Source organism: Nicotiana tabacum, chromosome 8, assembly GCF_000715075.1.
Source record: "Nicotiana tabacum cultivar K326 chromosome 8, ASM71507v2, whole genome shotgun sequence".
Taxonomy (NCBI): domain Eukaryota; kingdom Viridiplantae; phylum Streptophyta; class Magnoliopsida; order Solanales; family Solanaceae; genus Nicotiana; species Nicotiana tabacum.
In genome coordinates, this window is record NC_134087.1 from 184,188,645 (window position 1) to 184,209,013 (window position 20,369).

Consider the following 20,369-nt stretch of genomic DNA (forward strand, 5'->3'; position numbering starts at 1 on the left):
CGCGAACGCATAAATCGAATTGCCTTTAGAAATGTAATCAGGTCACGCGAACGTATCCCTAATTACACAAAATATTCTTGATGGTAATATAAATTCTCTACAAATGTTTATTATGTCCATCTATTTTTAAATGTGAAAGTCATGGGAAATCACCGATTGGGACGCCTCCAAATTTCTTGAAAAGAATTCAAAATTTATTAGGTATTGACCCCAGGTTATATTTTAAACGTATGAATTATATACCTCAAAACTATTCAAATTTAAAGATTTAATGATATGAAAAATAAACAACGTGCAACTAAAACTACCATTTTTATCGTGAATACAATATCCGTATTTTGTTTATGTATTTTTAGTACTTGATAATTATATGCACAATTTGTTTGTTATTTTCCTAGGCTTAAGACTAAGTGTATATGTTTGAAAATTTACCAAAAAAAACGAATTACGTGCAAAACTAGGAAAGAATTAATTGATAAGCAATCTAATAGTTTTCGAAGAATTTTCATTGTTCTATTCGGAGCAAACTCTATTTTGTATATCTTTGACTTAAAATGTTGCAATTCGTATTTATAAATCCCACCTCCTTCTCATCAACTTGTTTTTAGTCCAAAGTTCTAATTATTTGGTTAATTTGCTTACAATGATTGAATTTGAGATAGATAAAATTAAGCCAATTTTCTTTATCTCGGCTTATGCAAGCTATTTACAAATAATAAATCTACACTTTGTAAAATTATTGACATTATTTTATATACTATTTTTAAGAAATGAATTAATCGCATTCCTAAAATAAATGGGCCATTTGTTATTAAGAAAAAAAAAACTAATCTACAAATTGATTTAATAAAATGACATTACATGTAACGTAATTATACATCTGAACCATCCGTAATATTCCAATATCGTAAACGTAACGGATTATATCAATTCACCTCTCACCTATGGTTATACACATAACCGTTATCACGCCATATACGAACAAAATACAACTTACATCATCTAGCTTTAAACAAAAATCGGATGTTTGACGAGATATGCTAGTAATGTAGTTTCTTGATATTTCCATACTATCCTATACTTAGCCAACAAGATCACAAGATTTAATTAATGGCTAGCTTTCTGCCATGTTCCCTATCTTGACAATTCGAAAATAAATGTCATCACTAAACTTCAAAATAAATAAGATTACCGCAGAATTTATACTACTTCAAAAGGCCAATTGGCTAATAGTTCTCATGTCAAGTATAATACTATATTAACCAACTAAAACAAAACTGAAACTTAACTAATAGATTTAAATGAGTAGAGGACATAATTGCAATTCCAAACTTCATTTACTTGCAATGTTGAAGCTTTTCATGACATGAATCTACAGATATGTACCTGGAAATGAGAGTAAAAGAGGTAATACTTCAGCAATAGCAGCAACAGAAACCCAACAACAGAAAAATGCCAATGATTCAGCAGATTTGAGCAAAACCAGCAAGACCCGTGAAAAACCAGACGAACAGTAGCAGAAATTTTATGAAAATTTCAGATTCAATCAAACAGTATCACCAAACAAACCAGGATAGATATGAGGAAACAATATTTCTGACTTCTCTTATTTTTTCTGTTATGTTTTTCTTTTGTGTGTGTGTGTGTGTGTGCTTTTTTTTTTTCCTGTTTTTCTCTTTCTGTTTTTTTTCTCTGTCTATCTTCTTCTTGTCTGTCCTCTTCTCTATCTATTCTCTGCTGAAATCAGTCCCTAACACCTCTTCTTATACAACTTATTTTCCTTTTTTTCAGCCTACTGCCCGGACCCCTTTTCCCCTTTTAAAATCAGAAATTTCCACTCAAATAACACTAAGTCTGGATTTTCAATTAATCAAACCACTAAGGATACCTTTTCCCCTTAATTTCAGCCCCTTCCACTTTCTTTGGTTTCCCATTAGGATTAATTAATACCCCACTGATAAAGCACTAGCAATAAAGTATCATGCTAACTGTTTTATTCCCCAAACACCCCTGAAATTCCCCTACTATTACTGCCCTAACCAAACTGCCCACACTTAACAATTATCTAAACTAATCTGCCTAACAGCTAACAACCAATTCCTAAAGTAAATCAAACAACCATCCTATCCTCACAGATTGATTGGAACTAACAGACTGAACTTGAATAAAAACATATTAACACCACACAGAACTCAGCAGAACCATTTAAACTGAAATTGAAAATCGAACTAAGATCAACATGAATGCAGGAACATTGTCAGCATATTGACAATGCCCTGAAACTAATTGCCTAGAGATCAACATACACCACATCCATTTGACGAACTTATTGATTTACAAACAAGAACGATTTAATTGACGAGTACTAATCAACTGATTACCTACAATAATTGTCAACAATCAGTCTATAAATAATCAGGCATTTTCAATCAGCATTGACAAGAACAGAGGTTTTAACAACTAATCAACGAACTTATCCGAATTGATTACACATCCTATAACTATTCACAACAAAGAACATAAACAAATTCAACCAAATAAAAGGGATACTGGGAATGAAAAGATGAATTGAAAGAATGTGGACAATTAATCAAAACTAAACTACACAAATACACGGATAAATAAAAACTATAAACACAGGAAAAGAAAAAGGAGAAATACCTCCAACCTTCAAAACTCATACGGACACAGGCTCAAACTAGGATTCAGACCTTTGAGGTTGAACAGACTTTATTCGAAGTATTCTCAATTGAGAATATCTCGATTAAAGTCTCTTAGACCTCAATCTCTCATTTAATTTGGGAAAATTCCACAATTTGGATTTTTAGGGTTCCTGATTCTTTGATCTAAAATTCGTACATTTCTAGACATATTCGAACCAAACCAACGGTGGTTTAGGCACGAGGGAGGTCAGGTGGATAACTGGTGTGAGTTTGGGGTAGGTTGGGGTAGGGTTAGGTTTTACTCTTCTTTAAATGAAGATTCGAGCAGTTCCAGGAAGATTCAAACTATGCTACTAACAGGTTCATGACGAGGATGGACATGGGAAACTATGGTGTTAATTAGGAAGCCATCGGAGAAAGTTGGGTTTTCAGACCAAACTTTGATCGAAGATTTGAGATGTTGGGGCCTGATTCGAGGGAAACTAACACCAGATCTGTAAAGAGGATGTCGTGGGGAAGCTATGTTGTTAAGATGGGGTCATTTGGACTACCGAAACCGCCGTGAGGCGATTTCCGGTGGGCGGTGCACGGTGGTGGACGGTGGGGTTCATCTGGTCTCTGAATATCAGAGACGAAGGGGAAATGGGGGGGGGGGGGGGTATGGCCTAGGGGGAGTGGGGTGATGAGTTTAATTATATATACTAGGGGGAAAAATGAATCCTGGCCGTTCGATCATGCGAGATCAACGGCCTGGATCAATTCCTTTAAGGGGAACGGTGTCGTTTGGTTTTAATTGGGGGTTGGTTTGAACCGGGCAACGGGTCGGGCCAGGGAATGGGTAAAGGAGACGGCCTTTGAGCCGTTGGATCATGCAGGACCAATGGCCGTGATTGATCGCCTGCTGAAACAACGTCGTTCGGATGTCTTATGAGATTTGGACCGGGCAAAAAGGGTGTTTGGATTGGGCTGTGAGGGGGGTTAATTTGGTTTGGGTCTGGATTTCGGTCCAGGTCCGATTTTCCTTCACATTTATGACTCATTTTCTATTTTTCTTTAACTACAAAAATTAGACAAAAATTCTAAATAAATTGTAAAAAATCAAAAAGTAAAATTAAACACATATTATTTAACACCTATAATAATTAATGCTCAAATTAAAAATTTAAATAAAATCAACACAATGGCAAGAAACACATATGCATATTTTTTTGTGATTTTCTTTCTGTAAAACAAACCTGTTAATTCCTAAGTTGAAAAACTAAATCTTAAATGCACATATTGCATTATTTATTTATTTATTTATATTTTTAAATGCATTAATAAAATTACTCACGCACATATACCTATGCAAACAAACAGGAAATCCGTACAATATTTCCTAAAAATAACACATAATTAAAGAAAAGACCTAATTTCAGGAATTATTTTGGAGTAATTTGTATGAGGCAAAAATCACGTGCTCACAGCTGCCCCTCTTTGTGCGGAAACTCGAAGAGTTTTCGTGCAAAGATAAAGTGAGCGGATACGAGCGATTTTTGCCTGTTTGAATACGCCGTGGGAAGCATTTTTTTGAAATATTTGACCGAACCTCTGCTTCAAAGGTTTCCTACATATCCTTGGCTATAAAGAATCAGGTCAATGTAGTTCGGGAAGTTTTGGTAGCTGGGACTACCATGGGACTGTGATGTTACTGCTGTTGCGTGTTGCTTTTACTGCTTGCTGACCTCCTTATTACACCCTGCTTAAAGAAAACAAAAAGCTAGACTAGACCATGGTATATGAATTACAAAATCTTATCTAGATCATGCCCTTGCATTTCTTGTTGCTTTGATGTCTTGGTGACTCTTTGGTATCCTTTGTTTCCGATTTGTCTTGTATTCTTCTTTGACCACCGATCTCGAACTGCTTATTTCTTTTCGCATTGTTTTTCATTGTGTCTTGTACTTCCTTCCTCTGTTTGGGATTCTTGTTGTTTCCTGCTGGGGATTCGGTTGGATTCCTCTGCTTTATTGACTCTAAGTGTACTCCTCTATTATATGGGCGGGCTCTTGACTTCAACCAGCAATGTCAAAAAAATAAATTGCCATTCTGTTCTTCAGGGGGGCTCCTGATTACTTAAAATTTGAATTGTATTCCCTTATTCTTCAGGTGGGCTCCTGATTGCTGATACTTCAACTGTTCTTCCTTGTTCTCCAGGTGGACGCCTGTTTGCTGATATTTCCATTGCTCTTCCTTGTTCTCCAGGTGGACGCCTGATTGCTAATATTTCCATTGCTCTTCCTTGTTCTCCAAGTGGACGCCTGATTGCTATTTCAACTGTTCTTCCTTGTTCTCCAGGTGGACGCCTGCTTGCTATATTTCAACTGCTCTTCCTTGTTTTCCAGGTGGACGCCTGATTGCTAATACTTCCATTGCTCTTCCTTGTTCTCCAGGTGGACACCTGATTGCTAATACTTCCATTGCTCTTCCTTGTTCTCCAGGTGGATGCCTGATTGCTATTTCAACTGTTCTTCCTTGTTCTCCAGGTGGACGCCTGCTTGTTGATATTTCCATTGCTCTTCCTTGTTCTCCAGGTGGACGCCTGATTGCTAATACTTCCATTGCTCTTCCTTGTTCTCCAGGTGGACGCCTGCTTGCTGATATTTCCATTGCTCTTCCTTGTTTTCCAGGTGGACGCCTGATTGCTATTTTAACTGTTCTTCCTTGTTCTCCAGGTGGACGCCTGCTTGCTGATATTTCCATTGCTCTTCCTTGTTTTCCAGGTGGACGCCTGATTGCTAATACTTCCATTGCTCTTCCTTGTTCTCCAGGTGGACGCCTGACTGCTAATACTTCCATTGCTCTTCCTTGTTCTCCAGGGGGACGCCTGACTGCTATTTTAATTGTTCTTCCTTATTCTCCAGGTGGACGCCTGCTTCTTCTCTCACCGGGTGTTTCCTGAAACAACTATTGTTTTTGCCCCTGTTTAAAATCAAAGAAAATTTTGTTAGTTTAAGGCATGGTGGTTAGTTGTGGCATTCTTGCTGGGGGTGGAGTTTCTCTTTGTCCTGTTTTACTGCCTTGGAGTGGTTAAAAAGACTATTTTGTCCTCATAATTGATCCTTAACCGTAGGATCCCCAACTGTTGTTTTCACTTCAAACCCCTTCAATCGTAATCATATGTCTCTCCTGACATTACTGAACCACTTTTCTGATTCAACTTTTCTCACACCCATATCTTATTTTCGTCCTATTACTTCCCGCCTATCATGGCCGTATTTTGCTTTGTGCAATCTTGAATCTTGGTGGTATACCTTGACATTCCTTTTTATTTGCTTGGAACGAAACTTACCTAAAAAACTTTAGATGAGTAAGATTATTAGTGACAAAACATGATGATTTCGACAATTAAGAATGAAAAGAAAAATCCAAATTTGGATGACTGTTGGAGATAGGAATAAGGAACTTATCTGATTGGAGTTACTGGCACCAATGATCAGGGTATGCATTTTGGATTAATCAGCCCAGTCTATTTAACCAATCTCCTTTTCAATCCTTCCAAAACTTCCACAAACCAATTTTACTTTTTGCCGACTTACGGACCTTGTTTGACTTGCAGTGTCTTAAAGAGTTTTCACTGACAAACCTTCCTTATTTGTTTATTTCTTAATTCCTTTTCGCCTTATGGTGCCTGCGAAGGTTTTCACCAATAAGACTCTCTCATTTTACTTTCTCTCAGCTTCCGTCGTCTCATGGTGCCTGTGCGGTTTTTCACCTATAAGACTCTCTTATTTTCATCGCTTTTTCTTGTTTGGACCAGAGTGTTATGAACCATCTCCATTTGCTTGACTTTGCATTTTTCTAAGATTGATCGAAAGGTCTTTTGGTATGTGGTTGGAATGAAAGGGTATCAAAAGTTAAACAATTTTGAAATGGGTTTAAAATTACAACTCTTGGAATCATTTTTCTTATTGCCAATACAATTCCTGCCCCAGTTTCTTGATTGGGGGTCTCTTGATGTTTCATTTTATGCATATTATGCATATTATGCACCCTATGACCGAGCCGTGAGGCGCCTACGTATCCTCTTTGAGGAATCAGGTCAAACGTAGTTCACTTCAATAATAATAATTTTTTTAATTGATTCCAAAAGAGGGTAGGAAAGAAACAAATATGGCTCAAAGGGGGAACAAAGGGTACAATGTTTAGATAGTAGAATGAATTGCCTTTGTCATTCCAATCTTCGAAATAATGCCAAATACAAACATTCAATAACTATACCAAAGAAAAATCATGCATAATATATTTTTACCGCATCAGAATTGATAGCCATGTCTATGCATTTTCCTTCAATATCTGTTAAACATAATGCACCATTGGACAATACTCTGGTCACAATGAACGGTCCTTGCCAATTCGGGGCAAATTTGCCCTTTGCTTCAACCTGATGTGGAAGAATACGTTTCAGCACATGTTTCCCCACTTCAAACTTTCGGGGACACACCTTTTTGTTGTATGCTCTTGCTATTCTTCTTTGATACAATTGGCCATGACATACTGCTGCCAATCATTTTTCATTAATCAAGTTTAACTATTCCAAACGGGTTTTGACCCATTCATCATCATCAATCTTAGCTTCGGCGACGATCCGAAGGGAAGGAATTTCAACTTCTGCAGGAATTACCGCCTCAGTGCCATATACCAACAAATAAGGAGTTGCTCCTACTGAAGTGCAAACAGTATTGCGATATCCCAACAACGCAAATGATAATTTTTCGTGCCATTGTCTTGAACCTTCTACCATTTTCCGAAGTATCTTCTTTATGTTTTTGTTGGCTGCTTCGACCGCTCCATTTGCCTTGGGCCGATATGGGGTAGAATTGCGATGTACAATCTTAAACTATTGACATACCTCTCTCATTAAGCTACTGTTAAGATTAGCACCGTTATATGTGATGATCACCTTCGGGATTCCGAATCGACATATGATATTTGAGTGAACAAAATCTACCACAGCTTTCTTGGTCACCGATTTGAATGTTTTGGCCTCAACCCATTTGGTGAAATAATCAATGGCTACCAGAATGAACCTGTGCCCATTGGATGCTGCTGGCTCAATTGGTCCAATGACATCCATGCCCCAAGCGACGAAGGGCCATGGTGTCGACATTGTGTGCAACTCGGATGGTGGAGAATGAATCAAATCCCCGTGTATCTGGCATTGATGACATTTGCGCACAAAACTGATACAATCTCGCTCCATGGTAAGCCAATAGTAACCAGCTCGGAGAATTTTCTTTGCCATCATATATCCGCTCATGTGGGGTCCGCAAACTCCCGAATGTACTTCAGACATGACAGCCGTAGCTTGTTTAGCATCTATGCATCTTAATAATCCAAGGTCTGGTGTTCTTTTATACAAAACTCCTCCACTTAAGAAGAATCCATTTGCCAACCACCTAATGGTTCTCTTTTGATCCCCTGTGGCTTGCGCTGGATATATCCCCATTCTGATATACTCCTTGATGTCGTGGAACCATGGTTCACCATTAAATTCCTCTTCAACCATGTTGCAGTAAGCGTGTTGATCGTGGACTTGAATATGCAGTGGATCCACATAAGCTTTGTCCGGATGGTGCAACATTGATGCCAAGGTGTCCAATACATCGGCGACTTTGTTATGGATTCTTGGAATATGCCTGAACTCCACTGATCAAAACCGTTGACAAAGATCATGTAAACATTGTCGGTATGGTATGAGCTTCAGGTCTCGTGTTTCCCATTCTCCTTGAATTTGATGTACTAGACGATCCAAATCTCCCAAGACCAAGATTTCCTGGATACCCATGTCTGCAGCTAGCCTTATCCCCAAAATACAAGCTTCATACTCAGCCATATTATTGGTGCAATAAAATCGAAGTTGAGCCGTAACAGGATAGTGATGCCCGGTTTCAGAAATAATTACAGCTCCTATCCCGACTCCTTTCATGTTAGCAGCCCCATCAAAGAAAAGTTTCCAGCCAGGTTTTTCAATTTGCTCCATCTCATCGATATGCATTATTTCTTCATCGGGAAAATAAGTTCTCAATGGCTCGTACTCCTCGTCGATCGGGTTTTCGGCTAAATGATCGGCCAATGCTTGGGCTTTTATTGCAGTCCGAGTCACATAGATGATGTCAAATTCTGTGAGCAATATCTGCCACTTTGCAAGTCTCCCTGTTGGCATAGGCTTTTAAAAAATATATTTCAACGGATCCAGACGCGAAATGAGGTAAGTAGTGTAGGATGACAAATAGTGTTTCAATTTCTGAGCTACCCAAGTTAGGGCGCAACATGTCCTTTCCAGATGAGTGTACTTAACCTCATAAGCTGTGAACTTCTTGCTAAGGTAGTAGATGGCCTGTTCTTTTCTGCCGGTGAGGTCATGTTGCCCCAATACACAACCAAATGAATTTTCCAAGACTGTCAAGTAAAGAATCAAAGGTCTTCCTGGCTCTGGCGGAACCAGCACGGGTGGGTTTGACAAGTATCCTTTTTATCTTATCAAATGCTTCTTGACACTCATCAGTCCACTTGACCGCAACATCCTTCTTCAACAATTTGAAAATAGGCTCACAGGTTGTCGTGAGCTGAGCAATAAACCTGCTGATGTAATTCAACCTCCCTAACAAACTCATTACTTCAGTTTTGTTCCTTGGAGGTGGCAATTCTTGGATGGCTTTGATCTTTGATGGGTCTAGCTCTATGCCTCGCCGACTGACTATGAATCCCAATAGCTTTCCAGATGGAACACCAAATGCACACTTGGCAGGGTTAAGCTTGAGGTTGTACCTGCGAAGTCTCCGGAAGAATTTCCTCAAATCCCCAACGTGGTCGGCCTGATGCTTTGATTTTATAATCACATCGTCCACGTATACCTCAATCTCCTTATGTATCATATCATGAAACACCGTGGTCATTGCTCTCATGTAAGTTTCCCCGGCGTTCTTCAAACCAAATGGCATTACCCAGTAGCAATAAGTTCCCCATGGGGTGATGAATGCCGTCTTTTCTGCATCTTCTTCATCCATCAGAATTTGATGATACCCGACATAACAATCCACAAACGATCCTATCTCATGCTTGGCACAATTATCGATCAAAATATGGATATTGGGCAATGGGAAGGTATCCTTTGGACTTGCTTTGTTGAGATTGTGGTAATCGACACATACTCTAATCTTGCCGTCTTTCTTTGGCATAGGAACGACATTAGCCAACCAAACAGGATATCGAGTGACCCGAATGACTTTTGCATCCAACTGTTTGGTGATTTCTTCTTTAATTTTTACACTCATATCAGTCTTGAACTTCCTCAACTTTTGCTTGACAGGAGGCACCATTGGATCAGTGGGCAATTTGTGAACCACTAAATCAGTGCTCAAGCCTGGCATGTCGTCATATGACCATGCAAAAACATCTTTGAATTCGATGAGTGCTTTAATTAACTCTTCCCGGATCTTTGGTTCGAGGTGGACACTTATTTTAGTTTCTCGGATATTATTTGTGTCTCCTAGATTGATGTCTTCGGTATCACTCAGGTTAGGTTTGGTTTTTTCTTCAAAATGAATTAACTCTTTACTAATCTCTTCGAAAGCCTCATCCTCATCATATTCTGATTCATAATCACAATATACTTCTTGAATTATTATTTCGAAACTAGATTGATTTTTAAGACTGGGCTGAGGATTCCTTATGCATGCCATTTCACTAGAGCCAGCGTAAAAAAGACTGTACAAAAAAAAGAAGAAAAAGAAAAGAAAAACTATCAGGAATGATAATGAAAAGGAAACTGTATTTCATTGGATGATGAAAGATAACAAGGTTTGCACACTTCAAACAGACTGTAAGATAAACATTTGGATTACAACCCTGAAGTAACCCAAACAAATTGAAGGAAAATCAAAATAAACTACCAAGACTCCTTTCGAATGGGGAGATGAGTGGCTTTCCAATTATTAAGCTTTGTCTCTGGCCCAACGAATTGAACTTCCGCGTAGATAGAACCTTCACCGCTTTCCACCATGTTCACATCGTCAAACAACTTTTCAAATCTTTCAATTAATTCCTCCTCAGGATTAATCATGGATTTAGGAATTGTTGTTATCGGGTGATTTCTGGTACCGGACTTGACAAAAGACTTTGATAGATGTGGTACTGGCTTTGGAAGGACCCATGCCTTCTGTTTTGGCTTTCTGGCCTTTCTCACGTCTGTGACAGTGGGTATGAATCCCAATCCAAATGTTCCCTAGTTCTCGGGAAGAGATACTGGTTGTATAATGCCTTTCAAAGATGAGCCCAAACTTTTTCCGGGTACAAAACCATTCTTCAACATTTCATAGGCTACCATGATTGATGCGGCGGTTATCTTTGGATTCAGAATGTATTTCCCCTCCAGAATTTTCTCTACCAACATTGTGTTGGAAACCTGGTAAACCCATGGTCCCTGGTCATTTTCTACTCCCTCGATCGGTACAATGGCATTGCTGTGAGCATTTAAACTGTCTTCCCCATGCACAACTATTTCTTGTTTTTCCCATTCAAACTTGACCACCTGGTGTAGTGTTGACGGGACTGCTTTAGCAGCATGGATCCATGGTCGACCCAACAGTAAATTATAAGAAACAGCTATATCCAACACCTGAAACTCCATTGTGAATTCAACTGGCCCTATTGTCAGTTCCAGCACTATGTCGCCAAATGAATCTCTGCTTCCACCGTCAAATCCCCGTACGCAAATACTATTCTTTTGGATCCTCTCCTCTTTTATTTTCAACTTTCTTATAGTGGAGAGAGGGCAGATGTTTGCGCTTGACCCGTTGTCAACCAACACCCGGGTCACTACGGAGTTTTCACATTTCAAGGTGAGGTAAAGAGCTCTGTTGTGCTCAGTACCTTCCACAGGCAATTCATCATCAGAAAATGTGATTCTGTTTGCCTCAAAGATTTTGTTGGCTATTTTTTCCAAGTGATTCACGGAGATCTTATCAGGAACGTGTGCCTCATTCAAGATCTTCATTAAAGCTTGACGGTGCTCGTCAGAATGGATTAGCAATGACAATAATGAAATTTGAGCGGGCATCTTTTTCAACTGTTCCACGATAGAATAGTCATGCATCTTCATCTTTCTCAAAAATTCTTCCGCTTCTTCTTTAGTCACGACTTTATTCATTGGTGTTGGATTATTTTTAGTTTTTCTTAACTCTTCGGGAGTAAAACATCTTCCGAAATGAGTCAAGCCTTGCACCTCACAGACTTCTTCCTTGACTTCTTTTCCTTTGTACATTACTGTCACCCGTTCGTAGTTCCATGGAATAGCCTTGTTGTTGATCACTGGTAACTGGGTTACTGGCTTGATAATAACCCGATCTACACGGGCTCCTTCCACGACTATGATGGGTTTGCTGGCCACCCCTGGTACAATCACCTTTAACCCCTCCTGCTTCGTGGCAACTTTGCTCGAAGATCCCTTCTCAACTACCACAGATGCCTCATCACCATTTTTGTTCTGCTTAGGTACCGACTTCTCCTCTGCTAACTGTTCATCTGGCTTGGCTTCATGAGACCGAATCATCATGACGGTTTGTGACGGCTTCTTTGTTTCCACATCAGCCCGTACTATTTCTATCATATTGGCCTCCTGATGGGCTGGCATTAGATTTCTGTTGATATTGGGAGCTTCGGGGGTTTGAACTTAAATTTTATTAGTATCAATCAGCTCTTGTATTGCATTCTTTAAATGCCAGTACCTTTCTGTATCATGGCATGGTGTACCAGAATAATACTCACAGCTAACGGTGTAGTCCAGATTCTTTGGAGGAGGATTGGGCAGCTTGGATTGTATCGGCCTTAGCATGTCTAACTGTCTCAACATGTGGAACAGACTAGTGTAGGATTCTCCCAATGGAGTGAAGGTTTTCTTTTTCTGCACCCTTTCACCCCTGAGTGCTTGATTAGGCCTGAAACCTGGTCCGGGGTAGGTTCGCGGATAAGGATAGGTACTTGGTATGACAGGAGCACGCCAATGAGCGTGGGCAGGTGACTGATTGTATGCTTGCGCATGGTTGACGGAAAAATGAGGTTCTGACGGGTGATAGTAGTGTTGGGGTGAATTGTGGTGGTAAGTTGATTGGTGGGATCGATGTTAATTGTAGTAATGAGGTGAACCTCTGGATCTTGACCAAGTTCCTGAATCAACCATCGCCGCCTCCTCCCTTTTCTTCTTTCCAATCCCTCCTACTCCGCCTTGAATAGCTTGAGTAGTTGCCTTAATAGCCGAATAACTCATGATTTTATTCGTCTTGAGGCCTTCTTCCACCATACCTCCCATCTTCACTACTTCGTTGAATGATTTTCCTATTGTTGAAACCAAATGGGCGTAGTAAGTAGGCTCCAAGGCTTGTAGGAAGTAATCTACCATCTCACTTTCCTTCATTGGAGGGTCCACCCTTGCTGCCTGTTCCCTCCACCGGAAACCATACTCTCTAAAGCTTTCATTGTGCTTTTTCTCAAATTTTGTCAAGGATAGTCGATCTGGGATGATTTCCAGATTGTATTGGAAGTGACAAGCAAATGCCTGTGCCAGGTCATCCCAGGTGTACCATCTCCCATGGTCCTGGTGGGTATACCACTCCAAAGCTGATCCGCTCAAACTTTGACTGAAGTAAGCCATTAATAATTCGTCTCTTCCCCCAGCTCCTCGCATCTTGCTGCAGAAACCCCTCAAGTGGGCTACTGGATCGCCGTGCCCGTTGTATAGGTCAAATTTGGGCATCTTGAAACCAACTGGTAATTGCACATTTGGGAACAAACATAAGTCCTTGTAGGCCACACTGACCTGCTCTCCTAACCCTCGCATGTCTCGGAACGATTGTTCTAAGCTTTTGACCTTCCTGAACATCTCTTCTTGTTCGGTATTTTTGACTGGTTTGTCAATTTCTGTTGGGAGGTCAAAACGGGGAGTAAATGAATGGATTTCGGAGGCTTTGAAAGTGGGCTCCGGGGGGTAGTATTGGTTCTCCTAGGCCTGGAATATAGGCTCACTAGGAGATTTATGGAATGTAGCTGTGGGAGGTGCCACAAAGATAGGAGTTACTGGTGGAGGAGGCTATGGAACTGATTTAGGAGGTGGAGACTGCGGTGTATGAGAGGTGGTGCCTCGGTAGTGCTGGTAGATGGGGAAACTCGGGGATAGTTTAGTGGTAGGACTATCCTGAGTTTAGGCTAGCGATGTGGTGGAGGCAGGGTTAGCTGGGTAAGATGGGGGTGGTTGCCCTGTAGACCAGGCCCGATACATCTCGGCCATTTGCTGCTTAAGTTTAAGCATCTCTTCTTTCATTTTACCGACATCCATCTCCTCTATCTCAATACCTGTGTCGACATCCGGGATAGACATGCTTTCGGGTATCGGTCCTTTTGATCTGGTGTGATAATGATAATATGCCAGTATACTCTTAGAAAAACTAACTGCTTGAATTCTGGAAATGAACAAACTTGTTAGTTTTGAGAGTTTAACACATATATAATTACACGTTGAGATGCAATGTTCCTAGACAAATAACCCTTTTCTATCATGCATTTGCTCGGCTGCTTATGTCATCCCAGCTTTTCTTGACCTTTCTTTTTATTGTCACTCACTCTTTATTTTATTCCTTTTTATGATTGTGGTCGAATCTTATAGAGATTGCCTACGTATCATGCCCCCGCATGAATCAGACCGTGCGTAGTTCCGGCCGTAAAGCAATTGTCAACACTTTTATTTATTCTTGAAATAATACAAAGATGGAACAAACACTACATTTGGAAAACATTATAAGAAAATTGTTTAAAAACTTGACACAAACCCAAATCAAACAAAAGACACAACTCTTAACAGCTCTGAACATGCTCCACTTCCCACTTTTGTTTTCAATTATTGGATCATCTGCTCACGGTGGGGCTTGACCCGGCTGACCTCCTAGCGTGCGATACATTCTTTCTAACTCCATTGCCAGATGACGGGCAGAAATAGGTGCATGCTCTATAAACCTTTCATAATCCATCCCTTGGCAGTTTACATAACTTTGAAAGGTGTAAACCGCTAAATCATGGATTTGTGCCCTGAAATCTTGGAGACGTTGGTCTTGGTTTTGTAGTTGCTGTTGGCGAGTGGTGGCTATATCTCTGATACGGTCTTCACGATCTAAATCTGACTCTAATTGAGCTCGGAGTCTGGCCTGATCGAGTCTTGCCTGTGCTCTTTCTCTGTCGATGTCTGCGTGCTGATGTTCTCTATTGTACCTTCTCACTTCTTCCAATTGTGCATGGAGTTGAGCTTCTGAATGCATCCAACGGTCTTTCTATTTCTTGAATTGTGCCCTGTCTTCTTCGGATTGCCTTACTTGGCATTCCTTATTAGATTTGGCCTCCTCGTGTAATTGTTGGATTCTTTCTTTAGCTTTGCTCAACGCCTTTTCGGTTTTTGCCAAAATGGAATCATAATCTTGCATTTTTTCCAAAAGATTGGCGATGATTTTTTGATCTTTCCAACTTCTCATTGGTGTTTCAGAAGCTTTCTTCACTTTTTGAAATTGAGCGTGAAGATTTTTATTTTCACAAGCCAAACTCTTCTTTTCACCTTCTGCTTCTTGTGCTTGTAAGTCTTTCTCCAAATTGAGGTTCCTCAAACTTTCCTTTAAGGCATGGATAGTCGCTTTGTATCCCTTTTCCTTTTCTCCCCAAATCAATCGCTCTTGGATTTTATCGTTAAAGGTTTGAACATGGGGTCTTTTTATTGGCCTTCTTAGATCGGGTTCTGGTGCATCATCCACGCGGGATCGTTTCTCAAACCATCTTGCATATCCTGGATTTATCTCGCCTTTTGTTGTGTCTGGAACTTGAGTATCATCTTTCAAGTATTGACATCCATTCCACATCTGATGAATTAAAGCCTCGGGAAGAGTGGCTTCGGGGTGTAACTCGATTACTTGCATACTCAAATCCTCATCATCAGGTACCACTTGGTATCTCCCTAGTTGTCTTAAAACTCTCTGCGACGCATATGGCTGGACGCTTCTCAATCCCAATAGCAGCAAATAACTATTCAAGGTTGACATGTGTATCACTTCTCTTGTCGGGAGCCATCCCAAAGTCCACTCAATTTGACTTGCCGTTAAAGATCTTAGATGAGATACCCATGCTTCTATCCCTTTTGGAGACTTATAATCTTTTATTCTTTCTTCATAACTCTCGATAAAATTATCATTGCTTGGACCATACTGCATGAACTTGGGCTGATGTTGGAGATGTTCAATCATCCATATTTGCAACAAAATTTTACACCCTTCGAAGACCTTTGCCCCTGATTTACATAAAGTCAACGCCCGATAAATGTCGGAGAGAATGATCGGGGCAAGGGTGTGATTTTCCTTGGTAGTGAGGACCTGTACGACTTTCGCTGTGCGAATATCAATTGTTCGTTCTTTGTTTGGGAAGACCATGATTCCCAGAAAAGCCACCATGAAAGCGAAGCGACGGTGAATCTGCCAGGTGTCTTTGTTCTGTTTGTTAGTAAGGCCCTTTTCATGGATTTCAAATCCGTCCGGCTTTCCGAACCTTGAATATAGGAAGTTGAAAGAACAACACCCGTAGACAACATTGCTTTTTCTGATTTGATTACTGATGTTCAGAAGACCAAAGAATCGATGCACTGAGGGAGCCTTTGGGAATATCAGATTTTGATTTCTCAAATCTCCATCAAAACCAGCATATCCAGCTATCTCTTCTAATGTAGGAGTAAGCTCGAAATCAGAGAAACGAAAGACATTGTGAACAGGGTCCCAAAAAGTTACTAACGCCGCAATCAAATCATCACGTGGTTTAACTTTCATAATATCTGTGAGAGTTCCCAAATGCTTAATGACCCATTTCTGACCATCTTCTCCTGACTCATGCCACCACATCTGAAGCCGAAATAGAAACTAATCTACATCTGCGAATTGTGGGTTTTGGGTGGTGCTCATTTTGTATCTGCGATTAATTTTAACAAAATCAAAACTCATTTTGAAAACAGACACTCATAAAAAGAAAAATCATTTTTTTATTTAACTCTTCTTTTTTTTTTCAAATTTAAAACTATTTTAGGAATTTTCTAAAACAACCCATTTTATTTCTCGGCTCTCACAATGATTTATTTTTCAATTAAGCCGGTCAACAAGCAAATCCGAGGCAAATGAATGCACAAGTAGCGAGTAGGATGCATCAGGATGGTCTTTTCATTTTGGGTTCACCTGTCCTAGACAGACCCAACCCTATGTTGAGTCTCCAAGGTCAAATGTACATGATGCAAATAGACGTTCCTACTAGGGATCCGGTACGAGGCTGAGTTATTCTAAGTGAAAAACCTGAGGCAGATTGTTCTAGACCTGGCTTACCCAAACGGACAGTTTGAGCCGAAGTGGGGGCAACGTACCGGGAGCACGAAAGTCTACCCGGCCTAGTTACTTGTCCCAACTTCGTCTTATTTGGTATGACTTCTAACAGAAAGGTGGGCCACGCGCACGTGTGCACCATAAATTCAGAAGACTCAGAAAGAAGGAGGGTTTCGTAGCAGTTTTATATACACAATTCAGATAATATTAAAGCGGTAAAAGCAACGTTTAGTACATTAAGAACAAATATGTGGGCAAATCAGATAACCAACAAAGCCAACTATAACAGCTATTTTAAGCTTGAATTCTTGAACCCTGAACCAGTGGTTCTGGGTCTTCATCCCCAACAGAGTCGCCAGAGCTGTCACACCTCCTTTTTCCGCCCCCGCGAGTGGTGAATGAGTTTTCTCCAATTAAAGGACAGTCGAAACGGGGTTTGTTTATTTATTTCAGAGTCACCACCTGGGAATTTTATGGCGTCCCAAGTCACCAGTTTTAATCCCGAATCGAGGAAAATATGACTCTGTTTGTCATTCTGCGAACCAAAAATCCGAGTAAGGAATTCTGTTAATTCGGGAGAAGGTGTTAGGCATTCCCGAATTCCGTGGTTCTAGCACGGTCGCTTAACCATTTTTATACTTGGCTTAATTATCTCGACTTACTAAATACATTTTTTCTTGTTGCATGATTTTGTTACCGCTTTTGTTTAGATTGTTTACAATTATAGACCTTTCTTGAAACGAATCACGCGTACGTATATTCGTATTATATATATATATTTTATAAATGTAAAGAATCGTGTCACGCATACGTGTATACAATAAGATTGATAATATTTTTTATATTTTTATTATAAAAAAAAACTTATGTTCGAAATTGTGCTTAAAATAAAATTAAGAACATTCGTCACTCTTGTATGATTAAATAGTGAACTGCACATCTCGGGTTATATGAAATTAATTTAATATCCTCCGAAGAACCCCCTTTTATTAAAAATTTGCTCAAAGTTGTGCGAACGCATAATCCGAACTGCCTTTAGAAAATGTAATTAGGTCACGCGAACGTATCCCTAATTACACAAAATATTCTTGATGGTAATATATATTCTCTACAAATGTTTATTATGTCAATCTATTTTTAAATGTGAAAGTCATGGGAAATCACCGATTGGGTCGCCTCCAAATTTCTTGAAAAAAATTCAAAATTTATTAGGTGTTGACCACAGGTTATATTTTAAACGTATGAATTATATACCTAAAAACTATTCAAATTTAAAGATTTAATGATATGAAAAATAAACAACGTGCAACTAAAACTACCATTTTTATCGTGAATACAGTATCCGTATTTTGTTTATGTATTTTTAGTACTTGATAATTATATGCACAAATTGTTTGTTATTTTCCTAGGATTAAGACTAAGTGTATATGTTTGAAAATTTACCAAAACAAAAACGAATTACGTGCAAAACTAGGAAAGAATTAATTGATAAGCAAACTAATAGTTTTCGAAGAATTTTCATTGTTCTATTCGGAGCGAACTCTATTTTGTATATCTTTGACTTAAAATGTTGCAATTCGTATTTATAAATCCCACCTCCTTCTCATCAACTTGTTTTTAGTCCAAAGTTCTAATTATTTGGTTAATTTGCTTACAATGATTGAATTTGGGATAGATAAAATTAAGCCAATTTTCTTTATCTCGGCTTATGCAAGCTATTTACAAATAATAAATCTACATTTTGTAAAATTATTGACATTATTTTATATACTATTTTTAAGAAATGAATTAATCGCATTCCTAAAATAAATGGGCCATTTGTTATTAAGAAAAAAAAACTAATCTACAAATTGATTTAATAAAATGACATTACATGTAACGTAATTATACATCTGAACCATCCGTAATATTCCAATATCGTAAACGTAACGGATTATATCAATTCACCTTTCACCTATGGTTATACACATAACCGTTATCACGCCATATACGAACAAAACACAACTTACATCATCTAGCTTTAAACAAAAATCGGATGTTTGACGAGATATGCTAGTAATGTAGTTTCTTGATATTTCCATACTATCCTATACTTAGCCAACAAGATCACAAGATTTAATTAATGGCCAGCTTTCTGCCATGTTCCCTATCTTGACAATTCGAAAATAAATGTCATCACTAAACTTCAAAATAAATAAGATTACCGCAGAATTTATACTACTTCAAAAGGCCAATTGGCTAATAGTTCTCATGTCAAGTATAATACTATATTAACCAACTAAAACAAAACTGAAACTTAACTAATAGATTTAAATGAGTAGAGGACATAATTGCAATTCCAAACTTCATTTACTTGCAATGTTGAAGCTTTTCATGACATGAATCTACAGATATGCACCTGGAAATGAGGGTAAAAGAGGTAATACTTCAGCAATAGCAGCAACAGAAACCCAACAACAGAAAAATGCCAATGATTCAGCAGATTTGAGCAAAAACAACAAGACCCGTGAAAAACCAAACGAACAGTAGCAGAAATTTTATGAAAATTTCAGATTCAATCAAACAGTATCACCAGACAAACCAGGATAGATATGAGGAAACAATATTTCTGACTTCTCTTATTTTTTCTATTATGTTTTTCTTTTGTGTGTGTGTGTGTGTGCTCTTTTTTTTCCTGTTTTTCTCTTTCTGTTTTTTTTCTCTGTCTATCTTCTTCTTGTCTGTCCTCCTCTCTATCTATTCTCTGCTGAAATCAGTCCCTAACACCTCTTCTTATACAACTTATTTTCCTTCTTTTCAGCCTACTGCCCGGACCCCTTTTCCCCTTTTAAAATCAGAAATTTCCACTCAAATAACACTAAGTCTGGATTTTCAATTAATCAAACCACTAAGGATACCTTTTCCCCTTAATTTCAGCCCCTTCCACTTTCTTTGGTTTCCCATTAGGATTAATTAATACCCCACTGATAAAGCACTAGCAATAAAGTATCATGCTAACTGTTTTATTCCCCAAACACCCCTGAAATTCCCTTACTATTACTGCCCTAACCAAACTGCCCACACTTAACAATTATCTAAACTAATCTGCCTAACAGCTAACAACCAATTCCTAAAATAAATCAAACAACCATCCTATCCTCACAGATTGATTGGAACTAACAGACTGAACTTGAATAAAAACATATTAACACCACACAGAACTCAGCAAAACCATTTAAACTGAAATTGAAAATCGAACTAAGATCAACATGAATGCAGGAACATTGTCAGCATATTGACA

At 38.9% G+C, this 20,369-nt stretch overlaps 1 pseudogene; it reads left to right on the top strand.

Annotated features, from left to right (window-relative positions):
• The window catches only part of LOC142163440 (uncharacterized), a 61,018-nt pseudogene extending 41,400 nt beyond the window's left edge, over positions 1-19,618 (top strand).
• Positions 19,619-20,369: the final 751 nt, after the last annotated feature.